The sequence below is a fragment of the Adiantum capillus-veneris genome, chromosome 20, assembly GCF_014529385.1.
Source record: "Adiantum capillus-veneris isolate H3 chromosome 20, ASM1452938v2, whole genome shotgun sequence".
NCBI lineage: Eukaryota > Viridiplantae > Streptophyta > Polypodiopsida > Polypodiales > Pteridaceae > Adiantum > Adiantum capillus-veneris.
Genome location: NC_140950.1, coordinates 68,779,573 through 68,798,233, shown reverse-complemented (window position 1 = coordinate 68,798,233; position 18,661 = coordinate 68,779,573). Strand labels below are relative to the sequence as shown.

At 47.5% G+C, this 18,661-nt stretch overlaps 1 protein-coding gene and 1 pseudogene across 5 annotated transcripts in view; one reads left to right on the top strand and one right to left on the bottom strand.

Moving 5' to 3' along the window:
* LOC147432678 (amino-terminal region of chorein) overlaps positions 1-18,661 on the top strand; it is a 130,782-nt gene that overhangs the window by 67,105 nt on the left and 45,016 nt on the right. The gene's annotated exons all lie outside the window — the stretch shown is intronic.
* Positions 15,393-17,742, bottom strand: LOC147432680 (uncharacterized; annotated as a pseudogene).

The following is an 18,661-nucleotide window of genomic DNA, read 5'->3' as shown; positions in this document are numbered from 1 at the left end:
CAAGACGACCCCCCCTTCAACCTAGTAATTTTCCTTCAGCCATACCAGCGTTTTTCAGCCTTGTACCTTGGCGATTTTAGTAGGGTAATTCAGCCAGCAAAGGGGCAGCCTTCTCAACGTTTTTCAGCATTGAAGAGCTGCTAGCGTTTTTAGATTTAGACCATCTGCTGCCAGCGTTTTTGGTTCAACCATATCGCCTTGCAGATCAGCCTGAAGATCAGCCAGCGATTGCCCCTTTGATGCAGATCCCTGCCGCATCGGTATTATCGCGAAGAACTCCTGGACAGCCCTAGCATTTTTTGCATTACTTGCAAATCTGCCAGCGTTTTCTGAATTCAGCCCTTAGCCTCTACGAACCGCCCATTTCCGTAGCACATCCTCGCCGCGAGAGCTTGCCATGGACGGTTCTGCAACGGACAGTTTTCAGCCATACAACAGTCCATCATTTTCAGATTTAGACCTCAGAACAGTCAGCGTTTTGCATGCATTTACCACCTTGGCGATGGCAACAGATCAGCCCCGTCTTGGTGCGACAGTTGCAGATTCGCAGCACTCAGTTTTCAGCTATAGTCTCGTCCTCGTCGTCACACCCTCGGCCTCGACATAGCCCCATTAGATTTGCATCAGCATCTTGTACCAGATTGTGCAATCAATAGTAGACCACTCTCACCATCGAGAGTGGGGCCTTCGGAGGAGGGTTTTACAACGTCTTTGGTGTCGTATTCTCTTCTCTCTCTATCTCTCAGTCTCAGCACCTTCACGCACAGTGTCTATTCACTTTGTTTGTGATCTCTTGCATTTTCTCATTCAAGAAAGGAAGGCTCTCCCTTCCCTAAGATAAAAGGAACCTTGAGCACAGTTCCGAGCACTCATCTTGAGCAAAGTTCAACTCACTTCCCTGCTCCTTACATTGGTATCAGAGCTTTGGCAGTGTTCTGTATTGCTCAAGGAAAGAATCACATTTTTTTTTTTTGCTTGTTGAGGTCGCACAAACCCAAGTTCACTTGGGCGTGTCGATTCCTAATCGTGTTTTTGAAGAGTGATAGGAAACCCAAGAAAGAAGGGCTTGTCCAGCCTCCCCTTGTGCCTCTTTTCACTCATTGGGAGCGGACCGTGCACTTAGCGGCCGGCCAATCAACGTGAGGTGGGAAAAAGAAACCTTTGTGTGAGCGCAAGGCCGCCAAGGGGTCCACCCGTGGAAAAGAGCAGAACCTGGGTAAACAGAAGATCCTTCTCTAACACAGATTTCAGTTGAGGTCCCACCGGGCGTGCCAAAAATGAGAGCACCTGTAGCGAGGATAGTGTGTCGTGCTCTCTACAGTGGGTGCTCCTCAGTGCAATGTGTGTGACATCTCACTCAAAACAGAATGAAAACACAAGAAACAATAGATAACAGCAAATCAACACAAAGACACAGCAGCAGACCAGAACATATGGACTCGGCTATCTCAAAGGAACCAGTACAGACTCTGGCGTAGCTGCACACTCAGCTCCAGCCCAAAACTCACGGGTACAATGGGGTGTCGAGGCTCAGATGTGCAGGGATGGTGTAGACATGCTGTGTGTAAAGACTCGCTACTCTAGACGACGATGCTGGACCATATATAAAGCAGATGATGATCGTGACCCAACAACTACTACTCATGTCCCACCATAAAGAGACACCAACGGCTCATAAATGTCAGCCATCCAAGTCTATCTCCAAACTGAGTGGTGGTGGTGATGTGGCCACCATGTCCACTAGACCACGGTCGTATCCCTGCCACGTGTCGCTGCCCAGCCTAGAGAGTCCGTCCAGTGTGAACCAGACCAGACAAACTGTACTAACTGTGTGTCTTGTGAAAGTGACACTGTAGCCTGCTACAGGTTGCCCGCTACAAGACCGCTCACCGTCTGGGTGAGAGGAAATACTAAAAAACTGTGAAAGAAAACCACTAGGTATCGCATCTGTACATCTTTCTTGAAGCAGATTCTAGGCCCAAATTTGGAGTTAAAAACACTGCACTGCTTGCAAACGCCTTAAGCCTTTGAATAGGCGGGAACTCAGTATGATTGCATAGTCCAAGAATCCCAATTGGCAAAACAAAATGAACCTTGCAACACTTTCTGCAACAGCACTCTTCTCGAAAAGAGGGATGATCATAAAGCTCGAATAACACAGGAAATAAGGGTACGCTCCATCGTGATGGCAAAATCTTAAGCTTGCTCGTCTGCTGAGGGTGAGGAGAAACCGCAGAGGGACTTTGCGGGCCATGTATGGTAGGGGCGAGGGGGAAGATTGGGTGGTTAGGGGCGAGTGGGGATTAGATAGGGGCAAGAGGGCTAGGGGAGCCCGGAGTATGTATCCACATGGTATCGTTTCCCCAATCATGAAGTGCTTTAGTGTGTCGCAGCCATGGTCTACCGATGAGCAAGGGAAATCCGGCCTCCACGTGTGGAAGACGAATCACAACAAAATCCAAACTAAAAGTGAAATCTTGTACCTGCAGAGGCACCTTTTCCACTATGCCCACAAGGTATACTGTCCTCTGGTCAGCCAATGTTACTATGAAGGGGGCAGTTTGAGTAGGCTGCAGGCCTAAAACCATCATAGTGAACTCAGGCATCATATTGATGCCAGATCCACCATCCACAATTACGCCTGAAAATTGCTGCCCCAAGATGGACACGGTGAGACGAGGGCTTCTATAATCCGTGCGGGCAGCAACGTGATGGGATATCATTTAGGACTCGGATGGTTGCACTGGGAGGTGCCCCCCACTAGGACCTGCTCCGGGGTAAAGTGATTGAATAATCATAAGCGTGTCACTTCGAAAACTCCCATTAAGCCGCAACATGTCATAGAGTGACACTTGTTGAAAAGTGTTCTTCAAGATTGTCTCTGCTGTAGGCTTTTCTTTTTCTTCCAGTGGCTTTTTTGGTACCTTGATCTGCTGTAGATCAGACAGTGCTTCGCTTCATCAATATCGGAGAGCAAAGATTTGAATTCTTGCTTGTCATTGAGTGAGGGCTTGGTGCCAACTGAAGGCATGAGTATCCATTGCTGGGAAAATGTGTGGGGGAGTTGAACGTGTTGGAATACTAAGACCGAGAGCGGCTCTCTGGGCCTGGGTGAGGACGCCCGCTGGCTCCTCTACCAACTGCAACTTCTCTTGAGTGATAACCACATGGGCAGAAGGGGGTGGTTGAGGAGTGGTGCTAACTGTTATCAAATTGAGCTTGGGAAAGGTAAAATCATTTTTGCTTTGACTTGAATTCGCAGCCGTGGATGCACGAAGTTTAGGGCAATCTTTACTATAGTGATCCTTCATTTCAAGGCAATGACGGCAGGGAGGGGACCCTGCGAGCAAAGGGCATTTGCTTTGGTAATGACCATATTCCCCGCATCTGTAGCACAAAATGGGGCGATTCAATGGGCGAGTCAAAGGACGAGGTGGTCCTTTCTCCTGGTGCATGTAGGTGGAGTTGGAGGCATAGAAGTTTTGAGGTGATGAGGGAGCATGGGTATGATAAAAGCTCTGAGACGGAAAAGTACTTTGCATACCTTGCATAGGAGGGGCTGTCAATAAAGGTGGATATGGTGTGGATGGCCACAGGGAGAAACCATGTTGGATGTAGGTGTTGGCCCTTGTTGAAGAGTAGGACCAAGACGTTGCTGTATTTGTCGCAATCCCTTGAGGTAGTAGCAGTTCTTGTCCTCATGCCCAAACTTTTCGCAGAAGTGGCAATAAGCCCGAAGGGGACAATCCTATGGAGGGTGTCCTGGAGAGCGACACAAGCTGCACCATACCATAGCCTTAGTCTCTTGTTGAGACCGAAGCTCTTCTAGCTCTCTCTTGATTTGATCCAAAGCCTCGTGATGTGGGGTCTTCTCCTATCTAAGAGAGATTGATTTCTCCTCTTGAAGAGCACGTTGTAGTTTTAGGGCTTCAAGTTCCCTACGTAAAGAAGTCCAAGGGTTAAGAGTACAGAGGCAGTCTCTACTTGAGAAGAGTCGGTAAAGAGCTTCCTTGCCCCCCTCTATCCTAGTAGCAGCCGCAGCAAACTCCTCCAAGGTGGCATCAGGTCGGAGATTCTCTCTCAGTTTTTGGTGAGAAGTCTTTGGAAGCGCCTTCTCTACCCATTTCTTGACCATGAACTCACGTGGTGGTTGAGAAAGCTTGGCGACCAGAGACTTTGTTTGGGTCATGAGTTCTGCAAAAGTCTCTTTGGGCTAAAGCATCAGATTGGCGAACTCATCCAGAACCCTTTCCCTGGTCTGAAAGCTTCACAAAGATGTTGTCTTAAAGCTGCCCAAGTTAAAAAGTGATTCTCTACAAATTGACTGTACCACTTGTCTGCTAAACCATCCAATGTTGATGGAAACAGCACCAAATAAGCATCTTCTCTATTAAGACCACGAACTCTACAAAGAGATACAAACCTCCTTGCATGGTCGTCTGCATATTCTAAGGAGAGTCCCTTGAGAGAACCTGCTTTAAAAAAAAAAAAAAGATACTCTCTAAAAGAGAGAGAGAGAGAACTGATGCTTTCTATTTTTAAAAGCTTTTGGGGCTCTGCTTTTGGGCATCCCTTGTACTTTTAAATATGTGGAGAGGGATTCATTTCTCAGAGCATCTGGACGCAGAGTCTGAGAGTGAAACCCTAGCCACACTCTTGTACTTTGATCTGATTAATATAAAAAGAAATACCGAAAGGGGCGCCAGTCTTTGGGGCCAATATCTCTAGGCACGGAACTCCGTCGGGCCAGTGCAAATCTATTGTGATCTGGGAATTGTTTTGAAGTGGTTATTTGGTGCTGTCGCGGTTGATTCTTGACTTGGAGTGTCCAAGTCTGTTACAGTGGTATCAGAGCACGGCCGATTTCTCTTCTACGGGAAATTTGATCCCCAATTTTTTTTCCGCAGCACCTATGGCTTTAGGCAATGATGAGTCGACTCCCTCTGCATCTGGAGATGCGGGCAGGGATCACAACGAAGATTCCGGCACGGAGTATGGCCCGCCTAGGCCTACTCCAGCGGAACAGCGAGAGATGGAGGGTCGAAAATTGATTGATGATGCAACAAAGATGATGCTCAATTTTGCCAAGGACCCGAATATGGCAAAATATATGAACCAGACCTCTTTGGAAGAGGTATAGACGGAGTGGCAGAGAACCACAACACCACTCCCGAAACCCACTCTCAAGAAACCTTCTGCCTCCAAGAAATATACGGAGAAGGAACTGGAGAACGTGGTTGACACACGGATTGCTCAACTTTTCGATGTGCAAAAGAAGGACAAAAAGCACGACAAAAAGCAAAAGAAAGGCACTGACTTCCCGGGATATTTGGGTCGTCGGTCAACATTCGACAAGGCAAAGAAACTGAAGAAGCGCGTCAAGTTTGAAGACCTACCCAATTCTTCTTCTTCTTCTTCTGACTAGCTCTTCAAACTCGAGCGAAGAAGACAGGAAAAGCAAAAAGCGAAGCAAGAAACAACGCTTCGGAAAGGGCAAGAAAAAGGCAAGGAAGTCTAAGTCTCACCCAGTGAGTGACACTTCTACAGAGGACTCGTCTCCGGATAGTTCAGATTCTGACAACGGAAACTTTTATGCGAACAAGAAGAATTTTTACAAAGCCAACCAGTATGACTTTCTCGAAGATAAAAGCAAGAAAGTCCGAGAGTTTAAGAAAGGTGGCCAAGCACTTAAGGTTGATACTTTTTCGGGATACTCCGACGCTTGGAAGGCTTTGTCTTTTATACAGCAGTTTGACATTGCTTTCGCGGGAGTACGCTATTCAGAGCACTCCAAGATTCGGAGAGCTGCCTCTTATTTTAAGGGGAATGCTCGCACTTGGTGGTCCATGCTCCTATTAAGCAAGACTGTGCCAGTTACATGGCTGAAATTCAAGAGGCTTTTTATTTCTTCTTGGTTGACTCAAGAGTTTGAGCGAGATATACGAGCTGCTTGGAACCATCTCCGGATGACCTAGAGCGATAGAGTGAATTCTTACTGTGAAAGATTCTGGAGCTCTTTTCTACCCGCCTCTTCATTCAAGAAGATCTCATTCAGAGAACAGATTGAGCGGTTTACCTTGGGTCTACCTACAGAGATCCGAGACCACTGCTTGGAACAGAAGTCAGCTTCTATTCAGGAGTTGATGAGTCATGCGAAGCGGGGCTTTGCAATTCACTCTGGCAGTCTGACCTACCTCATAGATGAGGTCACGACACAACGAACCGGACAGACTTCTGGGAATGAAAGTAGAAAATGAAAGAGCAACCCAGAGAAAAAGGATGCACGACCCAAGCTTACTCCTCAGGAGAGAGCTCGCTTCATCTGGGAGGGGAAGTGCTTTGGATGCGGGGAAACTGGACATATCTCCGCGAAGTGCCGTAAAAAGGCACAGAAAGAATAGAATGACAAGGACAACGAAAGCCCTGAGAGTTCGAGAGCAGCTGAGGACCATGTACGAAAAGGCAAGATGAAAACAGGACTGGTTCCAGATTGTGTGGGTACTGATCCCGACACAATGGATGAGAGTACAGAACTTTGCCGAGCTTGGGGCAAAGTGAAAGATCAAGAGGCCCTGATTTTCTTTGATGTAGGAGCCAAGGCCAACTTCATTTCACCGGAATTGGCGGCGCGGCTCGAGATTACTCCCGATCGGATGGGACCACTTGTAGAGGCAGTTCTAGCGGCACTCGGCAGGGACGTAGCCATTACACCTGTCATTGGCAAACTTCGGTTGCATTGTCAGGGGTATTTGGGGCATGAAGACCTCTTCATAATGTCTTTGGAGGGTTGTGATGTTCTCTTAGGGATTCCCTGGTACCACAAGAACAACGCCGCGGTCGATTATCGGGCGAGAAAAGCGACTTTGACTACAGAAAAGGGCAGAACAATTGTACTTGATATTAAATTGAAGGGCGAGTCTGTCCCTATTGTATCGGCTTCGGCTGTTTCAAAATTAATGAAATCCAGTCTGTTTGTTTACTCGATCTTTATGAAAGAGTTGAGTGATGATGATAGGACAAATATGTCTAAACTTGATAAAGAACGCCAAGATTTTCTACACTCTCACGCCGATTGCTTCTCAGAAGGCCTGCTAGAAGAGTGATTACCTGCTCGTCCTGAAGATCATACCATTGATCTGATACCTGGTAGTACACCGAACCGGCCACCCTACCGTGTGAGCCGAGCACAGAATGAAGAGATCATGAACCAAGTGAAAGACCTCTTGGAAAAGGATCTTGTCCAGCCTAGTACTTCACCGTATTGCTCTCGAGTGTTGTTGGTTTTGAAGAAAGACGGATCTTGGAGAATGTGCATCGATTATAGATCTCTCAACAAAATCACCATCAAGAACAGATTTCCGATTCCTAGGATCGATGATATACTCTACAGCTTACAGGGATCCTCGTGCTTTAGTAAGATTGACTTGAAGAGTGGATATCATCAAATCCGAATCGCGCCGGGAGACGTCTACAAGACAGCCTTTCGAACGACTTTTTGGTTGTTTGAGTTTTTGGTGATGCCTTTTGGCTTAACCAATGCTCCTACGACATTTAACCGGATGATGGACATGATTTTTTCAAGAGTAGAGGCTATTTGTTGGCACTTTCTTTGATGATATCATTGTTTTCTCCAAGAATGAAGCAAACCACAGAGATCATATGCTTCAGAGATACATTTTTTTGGGGACACTTTGTCTCAGCAAAACAGGAGTGCAGATGGATCTGGCCAAGATAGACACTATCTGTGATTGGCCCGATTTGAAGAATGTCCATGAAGTTGAAAGCTTCTTGGGACTGTGTTCGTACTACAGACGGTTCATTCGAAAGTTTGCAGAGGTTGCTTCCCCTTTGCATATCTTGATACAGAAAGGAGTCCGTTTCTTGTGGGGATCCACAGAGGTGACTGCCTTTCAGACATTGAAAGAGAAATTGACTACAGGACCAGATTTGACTTTGCCGGACTTGCAGAAGTCATTTGAAGTATTTTGTGATGCTTATGGTCGTAGTCTGGGTGCGGTCTTAATGCAAGAAGGCCATGTCATTGCTTACGAGAGCCGATTGTTCTCTAGGCGAGAGATGACAGCATAGATTTATGAGAAAGAGCTTTTGGTGGTTATCCATGCTCTTACTCAGTGGCGGCACTACCTACTTGGAGCGGATTTTACTGTCTTTACAGACCATCAAGTTTGCGCTACTTCTTGCCACAGAAGCAGATTTTGGAAAAGCAGATGCGGTGGGCGAACATCTTGTCACAATTTCACTTCCAGATTGTCCATGTGCAGGGACAGAAGAATGTGGTGGCAAATGCTTTGTCTTGGAAGCCGTTGGTTCTGGCTATTTCCGCGATACATCATAGGAGCTTCGAGGATATGGTAGATCAGTATGCCACAGATACAGATTTTGCAGATATTTTCACACGGATACGGGATGGGGAGACAGTGGCTGGATACTCCCTTCGGGAAGGCTACTTGATGAGAAAGACTATGTTGTGCGTTACACAGCCGTTGCGGGAAAAGGTTATGAGTGAATGCCACTGTCCACCTTTTACGGGTCATCGCGGCATTGCTACCACCATGAAGGGGTAGAGAGATACTTCTTTTGGCCGAGACAAAGGATGTGGAAGAGTTTGTGCGCAGTATGCCAGAAGGTCAAGTTTGACAGGCATAAGGCACAGGAATTGTTACAGCCTTTACCATACCCACCCACCCCTAGGAAAATATTGAAATGGATTTCATTTTTTATCTCGTGAGAACACAGAATGATCACGATGATTTTCCGATTACATGGCATGTCTGAGACGATTGTCTCCGATAGAGACCCCAGATTTATGAGTTTGTTTTGGAAGGCAATTTGGGAGAACATTGGCACGCAGTTGCAATTCTCGTCATGGTTCCACTTGCAGACTGACGGGCAATCTGAGATTGCCAATTCAGTGGTTTTAGATTTATTGAAGTCTTGTATCTCGGATTAGAAGACTCAATGGGAAAAGAACTTACCTTTGGTGGAATTTGCCTACAATAACAAGATACACTCTTCGACGGGGAAGACGCCATGTGAGATTGTTGAAAGTGCTGCGAAGGTTCCATCCTTCCTGAGCATGAAAGATTAGATATTTGAAGCGGATGAATATTCGGGAGATTTGGATACGGGTTTTGCCAAGGTTTGCGAGACTTTGCAGGAGTCTCAAGAACGACAGAAAAAGGCAACGGATCGCCAACGTCGCGACATGAAATTGAAGAAATATGATTGGGTGCTCTTACGTGTTGAGAAGGCACGCCTACGAAAGAAAAAGGGAGAGGAGAGGCTTTTTCCAAAGCTTAGTATGCGCTACTATGGCCCTTTCCAGATTACTGAAAGATAAATGATGTCTCCTTCCGATTGAAACTGCCAGATACGTGGAGGATTCACAATGCTTTCCATGTGAGTCTCTTGAAACCTTTTAAAGGTGATATGCTTGATGATGGGGAGCCTGATGAGCAACCCGAAGTGGAAGAAAATGAGGAGATCCTTGTTCCGAAACAGATTTTGGCACATAAGGATACGAAGAATAAGGATAAAGTCCGAAGGCGGCTCTTGGTTAAGTTCAAGAATTATCTTGCACTTGATGCGAAGTGGATGAAGGAGGAGGACCTAGCAGATACTCCTCGGATTGTAAAACTTTACCTCGATGTTTTGGTTTAGCATAGTCTACTCCAAACGGAACCCAGAATTCAGCTTGGCCGGAGATCTGGTGCAGTGGGATGCACAAGAGGGGAGTCACTCCGCTCCCTTGTCAACAGATGCCTTGATTTTGATACTAAAGTCACTGATGTCTCTTTGAGCTTCAGGGATACTGATAGCTGACAGTATTGTGCTGGATGACTTTATGAAATGGAATTCCTGATAATGATACTAATTTGTTTCTTCACTTCTTTGAGTGCAGGAACTGATAGACGAAATGACTGCAGCATTTTGGTCTACTTGATCTCGAACAGACATAGTTGGAATAGGGGTTAGTCAATCGGACATCGATGAGGTCCCGATTGGACCAAGATGTGATTGCTAGCTACATTGCCGATAAATCATGGTCTAAGATCCGAATGAATGTTGAATGTCATGTGATGTCTTGTGATGTCTGGTGATGTCCTGTGGTGTCGTGTGATGTGACTGTCGATCTGGTACATGTGCTAGATGTGTGTTCCTAGTACGTAGGTACTAACAGTCAATGTTTGCTAAGATGGTTTATGGCTTTTGTCGGTTTTGCAGGCGTAATCGCGGTCGATTACAATGCTTTCAAGAGGGGGGTATGTCACAAAGTGATGACGTGGCGGACAACAAAAACCCTAATTTCTGGCTGAAACCCTAAAATTCCTGCAAACCCTAAAATCTGCCAGAAACCCTAATTTGCAGCAAACCCTAATTTCAGGCTGAAACCCTAATTCAGAAACCCTAAAAACTGCCGGGGGTGCCACGTGGTAGGGTCGTACGGATTTCCGGAAATTGCGCTGACAGCTTTTGGGCGTTGCTTTTTGGTCTCCACGCCATGAGAGAGAGAGAACCTGCTTTTAAAAAAAAAAAAGATACTCTCTAAGAGAGAGAGAATTGATGCTTTCTATTTTTAAAAGGTTTTGGGGCTCTGCTTTTGGGCATCCCTTGTACTTTTAAATATGTGGAGAGGGATTCACTTCTCAGAGCATCTGGACGCAGAGTCTGAGAGTGAAACCGTAGCCACACTCTTGTACTTTGATCTGATTAATATAAAAAGAAATACCGAAAGGGACGCCAGTCTTTGGGGCCAATATCTCTAGGCACGGAACTCTGCTGGGCCAGTGCAAATCTATTGTGATCTGTGAATTGTTTTGAAGTGGTTATTTGGTGCTGTCGCGGTTGATTCTTGACTTGGAGTGTCCAAGTCTGTTACAGACGGAAAAGTACTTTGCATACCTTGCATAGGAGGGACTGTCAATAAAGGTGGCATATGGTGTGGATGGCCACAGGGAGAAACCATGTTGGATGTAGGTGCTGGCCCTTGTTGAAGAGTAGGACCAAGACATTGCTGTATTTGTCGCAATCCCTTGAGGTAGTAGCAGTTCTTGTCCTCATGCCCAAACTTCTCACAGAAGTGGCAATAAGCCCGAAGGGGACAGTCCTGTGGAGGGTGTCCTGGAGAGCGACACGAGCTGCACCATACCATAGCCTTAGTCTCTTGTTGAGACCGAAGCTCTTCTAGCTCTCTCTTGATTTGATCCAAAGCCTCGTGATGTGGGGGACTTCTCGTGTCTAAGAGAGATTAATTTCTCCTCTTGAAGAGCGCGTTGTAGTTTTAGGGCTTCAAGTTCCCTACATAAAGAAGTCAAAGGGCCAGATGGACTCTCCAAGAGTACAGAGGCAGTCTCTACCTTAGAAGAGTCGGTAAACAACTTCCTTGCCCCCTCTATCCTAGTAGCAACCGCAACAAGCTCCTCCACGGTGGCATCAGGTCGGAGATTCTCTCTCAGTTTTTGCTGAGAAGTCTTTGGAAGCGCCTTCTCTCTACCCATTTCTTGACCATGAACTCACCTGGCGGTTGAGGAAGCTTGGCGACCAGAGACTTTGTTCAAGTCATGAGTTCTGCAAAAGTCTCTTTGGGCTGAAGCACCAGGTTGGCGAACTCATCGAGAACCCTTTCTTGGAAGTCCCCTGGTCTGAAAGCTTCACAAAGATGTTGTCTTAAAGCTGCCCAAGTTGAAAAGTGATTCTCTGCAAATTGATTGTACCACTTGTCTGCTAAACCATCCAATGTTGATGGAAACAGCACCAAATAAGTATCTTCTCTATTAAGACCACGACCTCTACAAAGAAATACAAACCTCCTTGCATGGTCGTCTGCATCTTGTGAGGAGAGTCCCTTGAAAGTAGGAAACTTGATGTTTACCTTGGCCAAAACACTAGTGAACGCCTCCATAGCGGCTTGCTCAAGAGGCCGTTGCTCAATAGCTTGCTGTAACAATATGGGAGAGAGCTTTACTGGGGAAGGTGACCTGCAAGATGTAGAACTGGATGGAGGAATGGATGATGCCGTATGTGGAGGTATGGGTGATGAGGTTGGTGGACTTCTACTAGGTATGAAGGGTTGACGTCTTCTGTTGTAGTGCTTCAGAGGACTCTGTGGTGCGCTTTGACGCTCTAGACCCCCTTGTATGTGTCATGCAGTGACCACAAACCCAACCAAGCTTTGGGCAAGAAGACTTTTAACTGGCTAAACACAGGTGTAGATTCTACTAGACTAGGGAAAGTGACTAGACCACCTGGCTGGACCAGGGACGAGGAAGGGCTAGACCAAGGACGAGGGAGGACTAGATTGGGATGAGAGCTGGTTGGACCAGGGCGAGAGAGGACCTGACCAGCAGGGCGAGAGACTAGGTCAGCTAGACTAAGCTGTCTAGGGTGAAACTGAACCAAACCAGCATAAACTCAGCTAGACTCAGCTAGCTCCTCGATTTGTAACTCAATAGAGAGTGAGATTTCAGTTGAGGGCCCACCGGGTGTGCCAAAAATGAGAGCAGTCGTAGCGTGGATAGTGTGTCGTGCTCTCTACAGTGGTGCTCCTCAGTGCAATGTGCGTGACGTCTCACTCAAAACAGAATGAAAACACAGGATACAATAGATAACAGCAAATCAACACAGAGACACAGCAGCATACCAAAACATATGGACTCGGCTATCTCAAAGCAACTAGTACAGACTCTGGCGTGGTAGCACACTCAGCTCCAGCCCAGAACTCACGGGTACAATGGGGTGTGGAGGCTCAGATGTGCAGGGATGGTGTAGACGTGCTGTGTGTATAGACTCGCTACTCTAGATGACGACGATGGACCATATATAAAGCAGATGATGATCGTGACCCAACAGCTACTACTCATGTCCCACCATAAATAGCCACCAACGGCTCATAAATGCCAGCCATCCAAGTCTATCTCCAAATTGAGTTATGGTGGTGACCTGGCCACGATGTCCACTAGACCACCGTCGTATCCGTGCCACTTGTCGCTGCCCAGCCTAGAGAGTCCGTCCAGTGTGAACCAGACCAAACCAACTTTACTAACTGTGTCCTGTGAAAGTGATATTGTAGCCTGCTACAATGAGCTCTGTAGGCACACCCATGTCCTGTAGTCTGCGTATAAGTCTGGCTCTCGGCACTGTGTCGAAAGCTTCGCGGAAATCTACAAAGCTACAATAGATCCTCTTGCCATGGTGGCCACCCTCCTCAATAATAGCTCCGAGTGTCAGAATCTGGTAAAGAGTGGAGAAACCTCTCTTGAATCCTGCTTGCCCTGGTGCTCGTATGCCTTCCCGTGGCAACAAGAAGGAACAAGATAATCCCAATTGGTGGCCCTGCATAAGCTTGTATTGAGCTTCAACAAGTTCACGTGGCCTCTTCTTGCATCCCTCCCCAACTCCAGTAGGTTAAAGGTACTTGACCTCGGTGCAAATGCCTTCACAGGAAGTATTCCTGGAAAGATCTATGTTCCTTCGCTCCGCAGATTGCTACTAGGAGACAATGATTTGTTTGGGGTGGTGCCCTTGGAGAGCTGCAACAGCCTTGCTGCAATAGATGTCAGTTGCAACTTCATGACAATGCCTAACATGAGAGAGATGGTTGTGTAGGGCAACTTTATTGAGCAGGAAATCCCCGTTGACATCCGTGGCGCAACAAGGAAATTATGGCCACTGGTGCTCAACCTCAACCTTATCAACGGCACCATCCCGTCCACCCTCTCAAACTGCAGCAGCCTAAAGTGGCTAACTCTTTCAAATTCAAACAACCGTCTCACAAGTCACATTCCGCCGGAGCCGGGGCTTATGCCAAGATTCAATTTTCTTCATCTCAACAGCAATTCATTGTCGGGCACAATACTGCCTACACTTAGGAATTCCAGGTATCTATCGTGGGTTGATCTCAGCGGCAACGAGCTAGATGGTGCCGGTAAGGTGGTTATGCGACACCAAAAGCTTTTTGTGGTAAGGAATATTTCATTATACTTTCTTTGGATTGAAGGGAGCTTTGAACTAAATTAAACGTTGGACTAGGGAACTCTTTCTCCTTGGATGGGAGAGAACTACCCTAGGCTAGGAAGCCACCTCACCTTAAATTGAAGGGAGCTGATGTCTTATTATGTTACTTTGGACTGAAGGGAGCTCTTTCATTCATGTCTTATTATGTTGATTTGGACTTCTTTTATTGATGTCGTCTTATCATGTTAATTTGGACAGAAGGGAGCTCTTTCATTGATATCTTATCAAGTTAATTTGGACGGAAGGGAGCTGCTCTCTTCTCTGTTGTTAGACTAAAAGAAACTTACTTTTTATCCCATGCCACAGAAAGCATCCTGCCCTTCTTTTGTGGTCCTTCTCTCAAGAAGTTGCTGCTTGCAAATAATGAATTGTCTGGGGCAGTGCCGTGCCCTCGGACGGTTTAACCTTGTCACATTAGATATCATAATTTTGTGAACGGCAAAGCCACTGCCCATCTTGCCTTACCTGCAGGAAGGAGTGGGCCAATCTCATTTCATTGAGGGAGAAGACCAAACATCTGCTCAGCGACAAGCCAACTGTCGTTGATGTTCTCACCTTTTCAACGGCACGGCACAATTCTACCCACCTTGGCAAATTGCAGCTTAGAGTAGCTCGCTCTCCTCACAAGCAACCTATTTACATCACAGGCAGCATTCCTTTAGTGGTCTCATGCTGGAAAATCAATTATTGCATCTGGGCCCTTGTCCGGCACCATCCCGACCACCCTCTCAAACCGTAGCAGCCTAGAGGCTAACTATTTCAAACAACCGTCTCACAAGTTACATTCCTCTAGAGCTGGGGCTTATGCCAAGAATCAATTTTCTGCACCTTGGCAACAATTCGTTATCAGACACAATTCCACCCACACTTGGAAACTACAGATATCTGGTGTGGTTGGATCTTAGCAGCAATGAGCTAGAGGGCATCATCCCCCGCAAACTAACCGAGCAAGCAGGGAAGGTGATAAAAGGAACGCTCAACACGGGTTTGCAATTCGGGTATTTTAAGTATCTGTACGGAGTTCTATGCACAGAGTATGGCTTGGGTTCAATGCTTACCATGAGAGGAGTTCACCCCTTAAGGCTAAGCAAAATTCCAAACTTTTAGAGCAAAGATGCAACCTTACCGTTTCTATGCAGACAGTGCACCATACTACATCCCTAACCCTCCAGGATCCAGTGAAGGCAGCCTAACATTCTTTGATGTTGGCCAAAACAAGCTTACGTGCACTATTCCAGAGGACTTTGGTAGCCTAATCTACACCCAGAGAGAGAGAGAGAGAGAGAGAGAGAGAGAGAGAGAGAGAGAGAGAGAGAGAGAGAGAGAGAGAGAGAGAGAGAGAGAGAGAGAGAGAGAAATATTTTTTACGTCTATTAGAAGGCCAAAATCGGCCTATGAGACAAATCAATGTACATGGGTGTGTCTTCCGTCAATCGGAAAGACAAAAGTGCTGAAAAAACTGATTGACTGACTGACTGGTAAAGCTGATACAAATCTCCATGATGAGAGTGTGAGTGTGTGGAGCGCTATCACTATGGTAGCCTATATGCAAGAGGGTAGTACACGCATGATATGCATCTGGGTGACTTACTAAACTAGCTCCATCCTGTGCTAATGGGTGGGTGTAAGATGTGGTACATGGGTGGAGCTGGAGCCAAGGCTGCTCGGATGGCTGTAGTGGGGTCGGCCATCATCTGGGCTCGTTTCTCCTCAGTGGCTCGGCGATCACGGGTCTGAATCTCCGCAATCTGGCGTCGATGAAGTCTGGGGGCCCGGCAACCTGTAGCGCGGGGCCGTCTCCTAGCTCTGGAGGTCTCAGCTTGCTGAAGAGTCACCCCTCTGTGTGTGTCGGGTGGTGGGGGGGTTGGTAGATGTCGTGAGATGAAGAAGTCAGTGAGCTGGGTCTGTCGCCCTCCTATCTGAGCTGTCGTGGGCTCAAGTAAGGCCTCTCTGTGGCTCTGTATCTCTAGTAAGAAGCGCCGCAGGTGGCGCTGATCTCTGGAGTCCACGATCTCTCGAAGGGTAGGCTGCCCTGTGAATAAACCCTCATATCTGCCTCTGGTGTCATCATATGCTTTGCATCTGCATACAAAGTGCTCCTCATCCTCTAGCTCTACTCTGCATACCGGGCATATCTGCTCCTCTCTGGGGGTGTCTAATGCTCTGCCGGTCTCAATCTCTAGTCGATGTGAGGAAACCCTCAGCTGGCCAATAGCTACTCTCGAGCTGTGAGGCATGTAAGTATCCATGTATCATGGTCACTGAATGAACCCGTCTGCTAGTATGTCTAGGAACTGATCTCGGTAATGTGACCGTCTAGATGCCAGGTCGGTGTGAGCCATGTCCGACTGGTATAGAGCTGCCATAGATCCTGTCTGAGCACAATGTTCCTCTCACTACGTGAGAGGCGGATGTGGGGTGAATCCGGGTCATACTGAAAGGGTGGTAGTCTATCCATGTCTAGACCTTGTCTGTCAAACCATGCTCTAACCTGAGTGTACCAAGCTCTGTCATACCCCGTCTCTGAGATCTGTATAGCTGCCTCAAATGCTTTGCATGTGAGTCTGTCTATTGGGAGCTCTCTCATCCTCTGAATGAAGGAGATAGTCTGGAACAGTGCCTCTACTATCATGGGAGGTGCTGCTAGCTCTGCTTTGATGATATCATGTGGAAGTGTCGGCTTCCCTCGAAATAATCGCGAGATCATACGTACCTGGGGCCTCTCGACCGCACTCCGCTGGGTGTCTGTGAGGCCTGGGGCCCAAACTATCGCTGCATACATCATAGCTGGTGTGACTAATGTGTCAAATAGCCACCCCTTCGTACGGGGCTCCTGAAAGTGTGCCTGGTGACATCGCCGCTCTAACATGGCCAATGCTGCGTACCCCCGTGTCAGTCTGTCTGTAGCTGCCTGTCTCATGGAGAAAAGACCAGGCAAACTCGTGAATGTGACTCCAAGGTAGACATATGAAGTGACGACCTCTATCTGTCCGTCGGTGGCTGTGAATACTGCTGTAGCTCTCACCATGGGAGAGGGGTGGAAGATCATGACCTTGGTCTTGCCAAGGTTTACTGTCAAACCCCTGTGTGTACAGAACTCATCCAAGGCAGCCAAGTGGTGCTGTAATCCCTCGGGTGACTCTAAAATCAATACAATGTCATCAGCATATAATAAAATGTGTACCTGCGAGGTTTGACCCCTCCAGCTCGTAGAATGTAGTCCTCAATCTCGTCGATGTAGAGTCCGGATAGAGTGGGGGAGAGTGGGCAGGCCTGCTTAACACCAATGGTGCTAGCAACAGCCTCAGACAATGGGAGAGGTGTGGAAGATCATGACCTTGGTATTGCCAAGGTTTACTGTCAAACCCCTGTGTGTACGGAACTCATCCAAGGCAGCCAAGTGGTGCTGTAATCCCTCGGGTGACTCTGAAATCAATACAATGTCATCAGCATATAATAAAATGTGTACAGGTGTACCTGCGAGGTCTGACCCCTCTCCTCCAACTCGTAAAATGTAGTCCTCAATCTCGTCGATGTAGAGTCCGGATAGAGTGGGGGAGAGTGGGCAGCCCTACTTAACACCAATGGTGCTAGCAACAGCTTCATACAAACCTCTTGAACAGCGTACCCTCCCAGTCACCTGCTCATAGAGTGCATAGATGGCCCAAATCATATATGATGGTATATCCCCAAGCTCTGGAGGCGTCAGAAGAGCCTCTCTCGTGGCACTGTATCAAAAGCTTTGCGGAAATCCACAAAGCAGCAATATAATCTCTTCTTCCTCACGTTTGCCCCATCAATGAGGCAGCGCAGAATGAAGATGTGATCAATAGTGGAGAAGGCCCGTTGGAAACCTTCCTAGCCGCGTGCTCGTAGACCCTCAATCTCTGCATATGAACTGAGCTTTGCCTCAAGTACTGCCGTGTGTAGCTTGGCCATGGTGTGGCCAATCATGATGGTCTTGTAGTTCCCTGGGTCCAGGGTGTCGCCAGATTTGTGGAGAGGCACAATAGTGTGCCTGGTCCACTCCTCTGGGAAGCCCTCCCCTATAGCCCGGTTGAAAACATGTGCAATCAAAGGGGCTATAGTGGAAGCTGTGTATATCAGATGCTCACTCTGCAATCCTATATGGTCGGCCGAGCGGCCATGTTGTAGTCGGTCTATGGCCCTCTGTATCATCCCTGCTGTGAAGAAAGTGGAGCTAGTAGGGCGAGGCTCGGGTGGCGGTGGGATGGGAGGCTGCCCAGGTACCTCATACAATCTCTCAGCATAGTCATGCCATGTCTGTGGATCTCCAGTAGGAGTGGTCGGTCGTGGCTCTCGTAGAGTACGCCATGCTGCAGCACTATCCATGCTCATGAATAGGCGGTATAGCTCAAGCTCCTGTGCCTCCTCAAAGGCTCGCCGCTTCCTGCGTGTGAGGGTCTTCATCTGTCTCCTGGCCTCTCTCTCCGTGATCTCTCCAAGTACTCTTTGAGCTCGTAGTCGACGATAGAGAGCCCTGCATCATCATCATACCAGTGGTTCTGTGGCATAGTCCCGGGGGGGGGGGGGGGGGGGGGTGACCAGAGTGGGTGGTGTGTGGAAATGAGCTGATGGCGGATGTCTGATAGATTGGATGTGATGT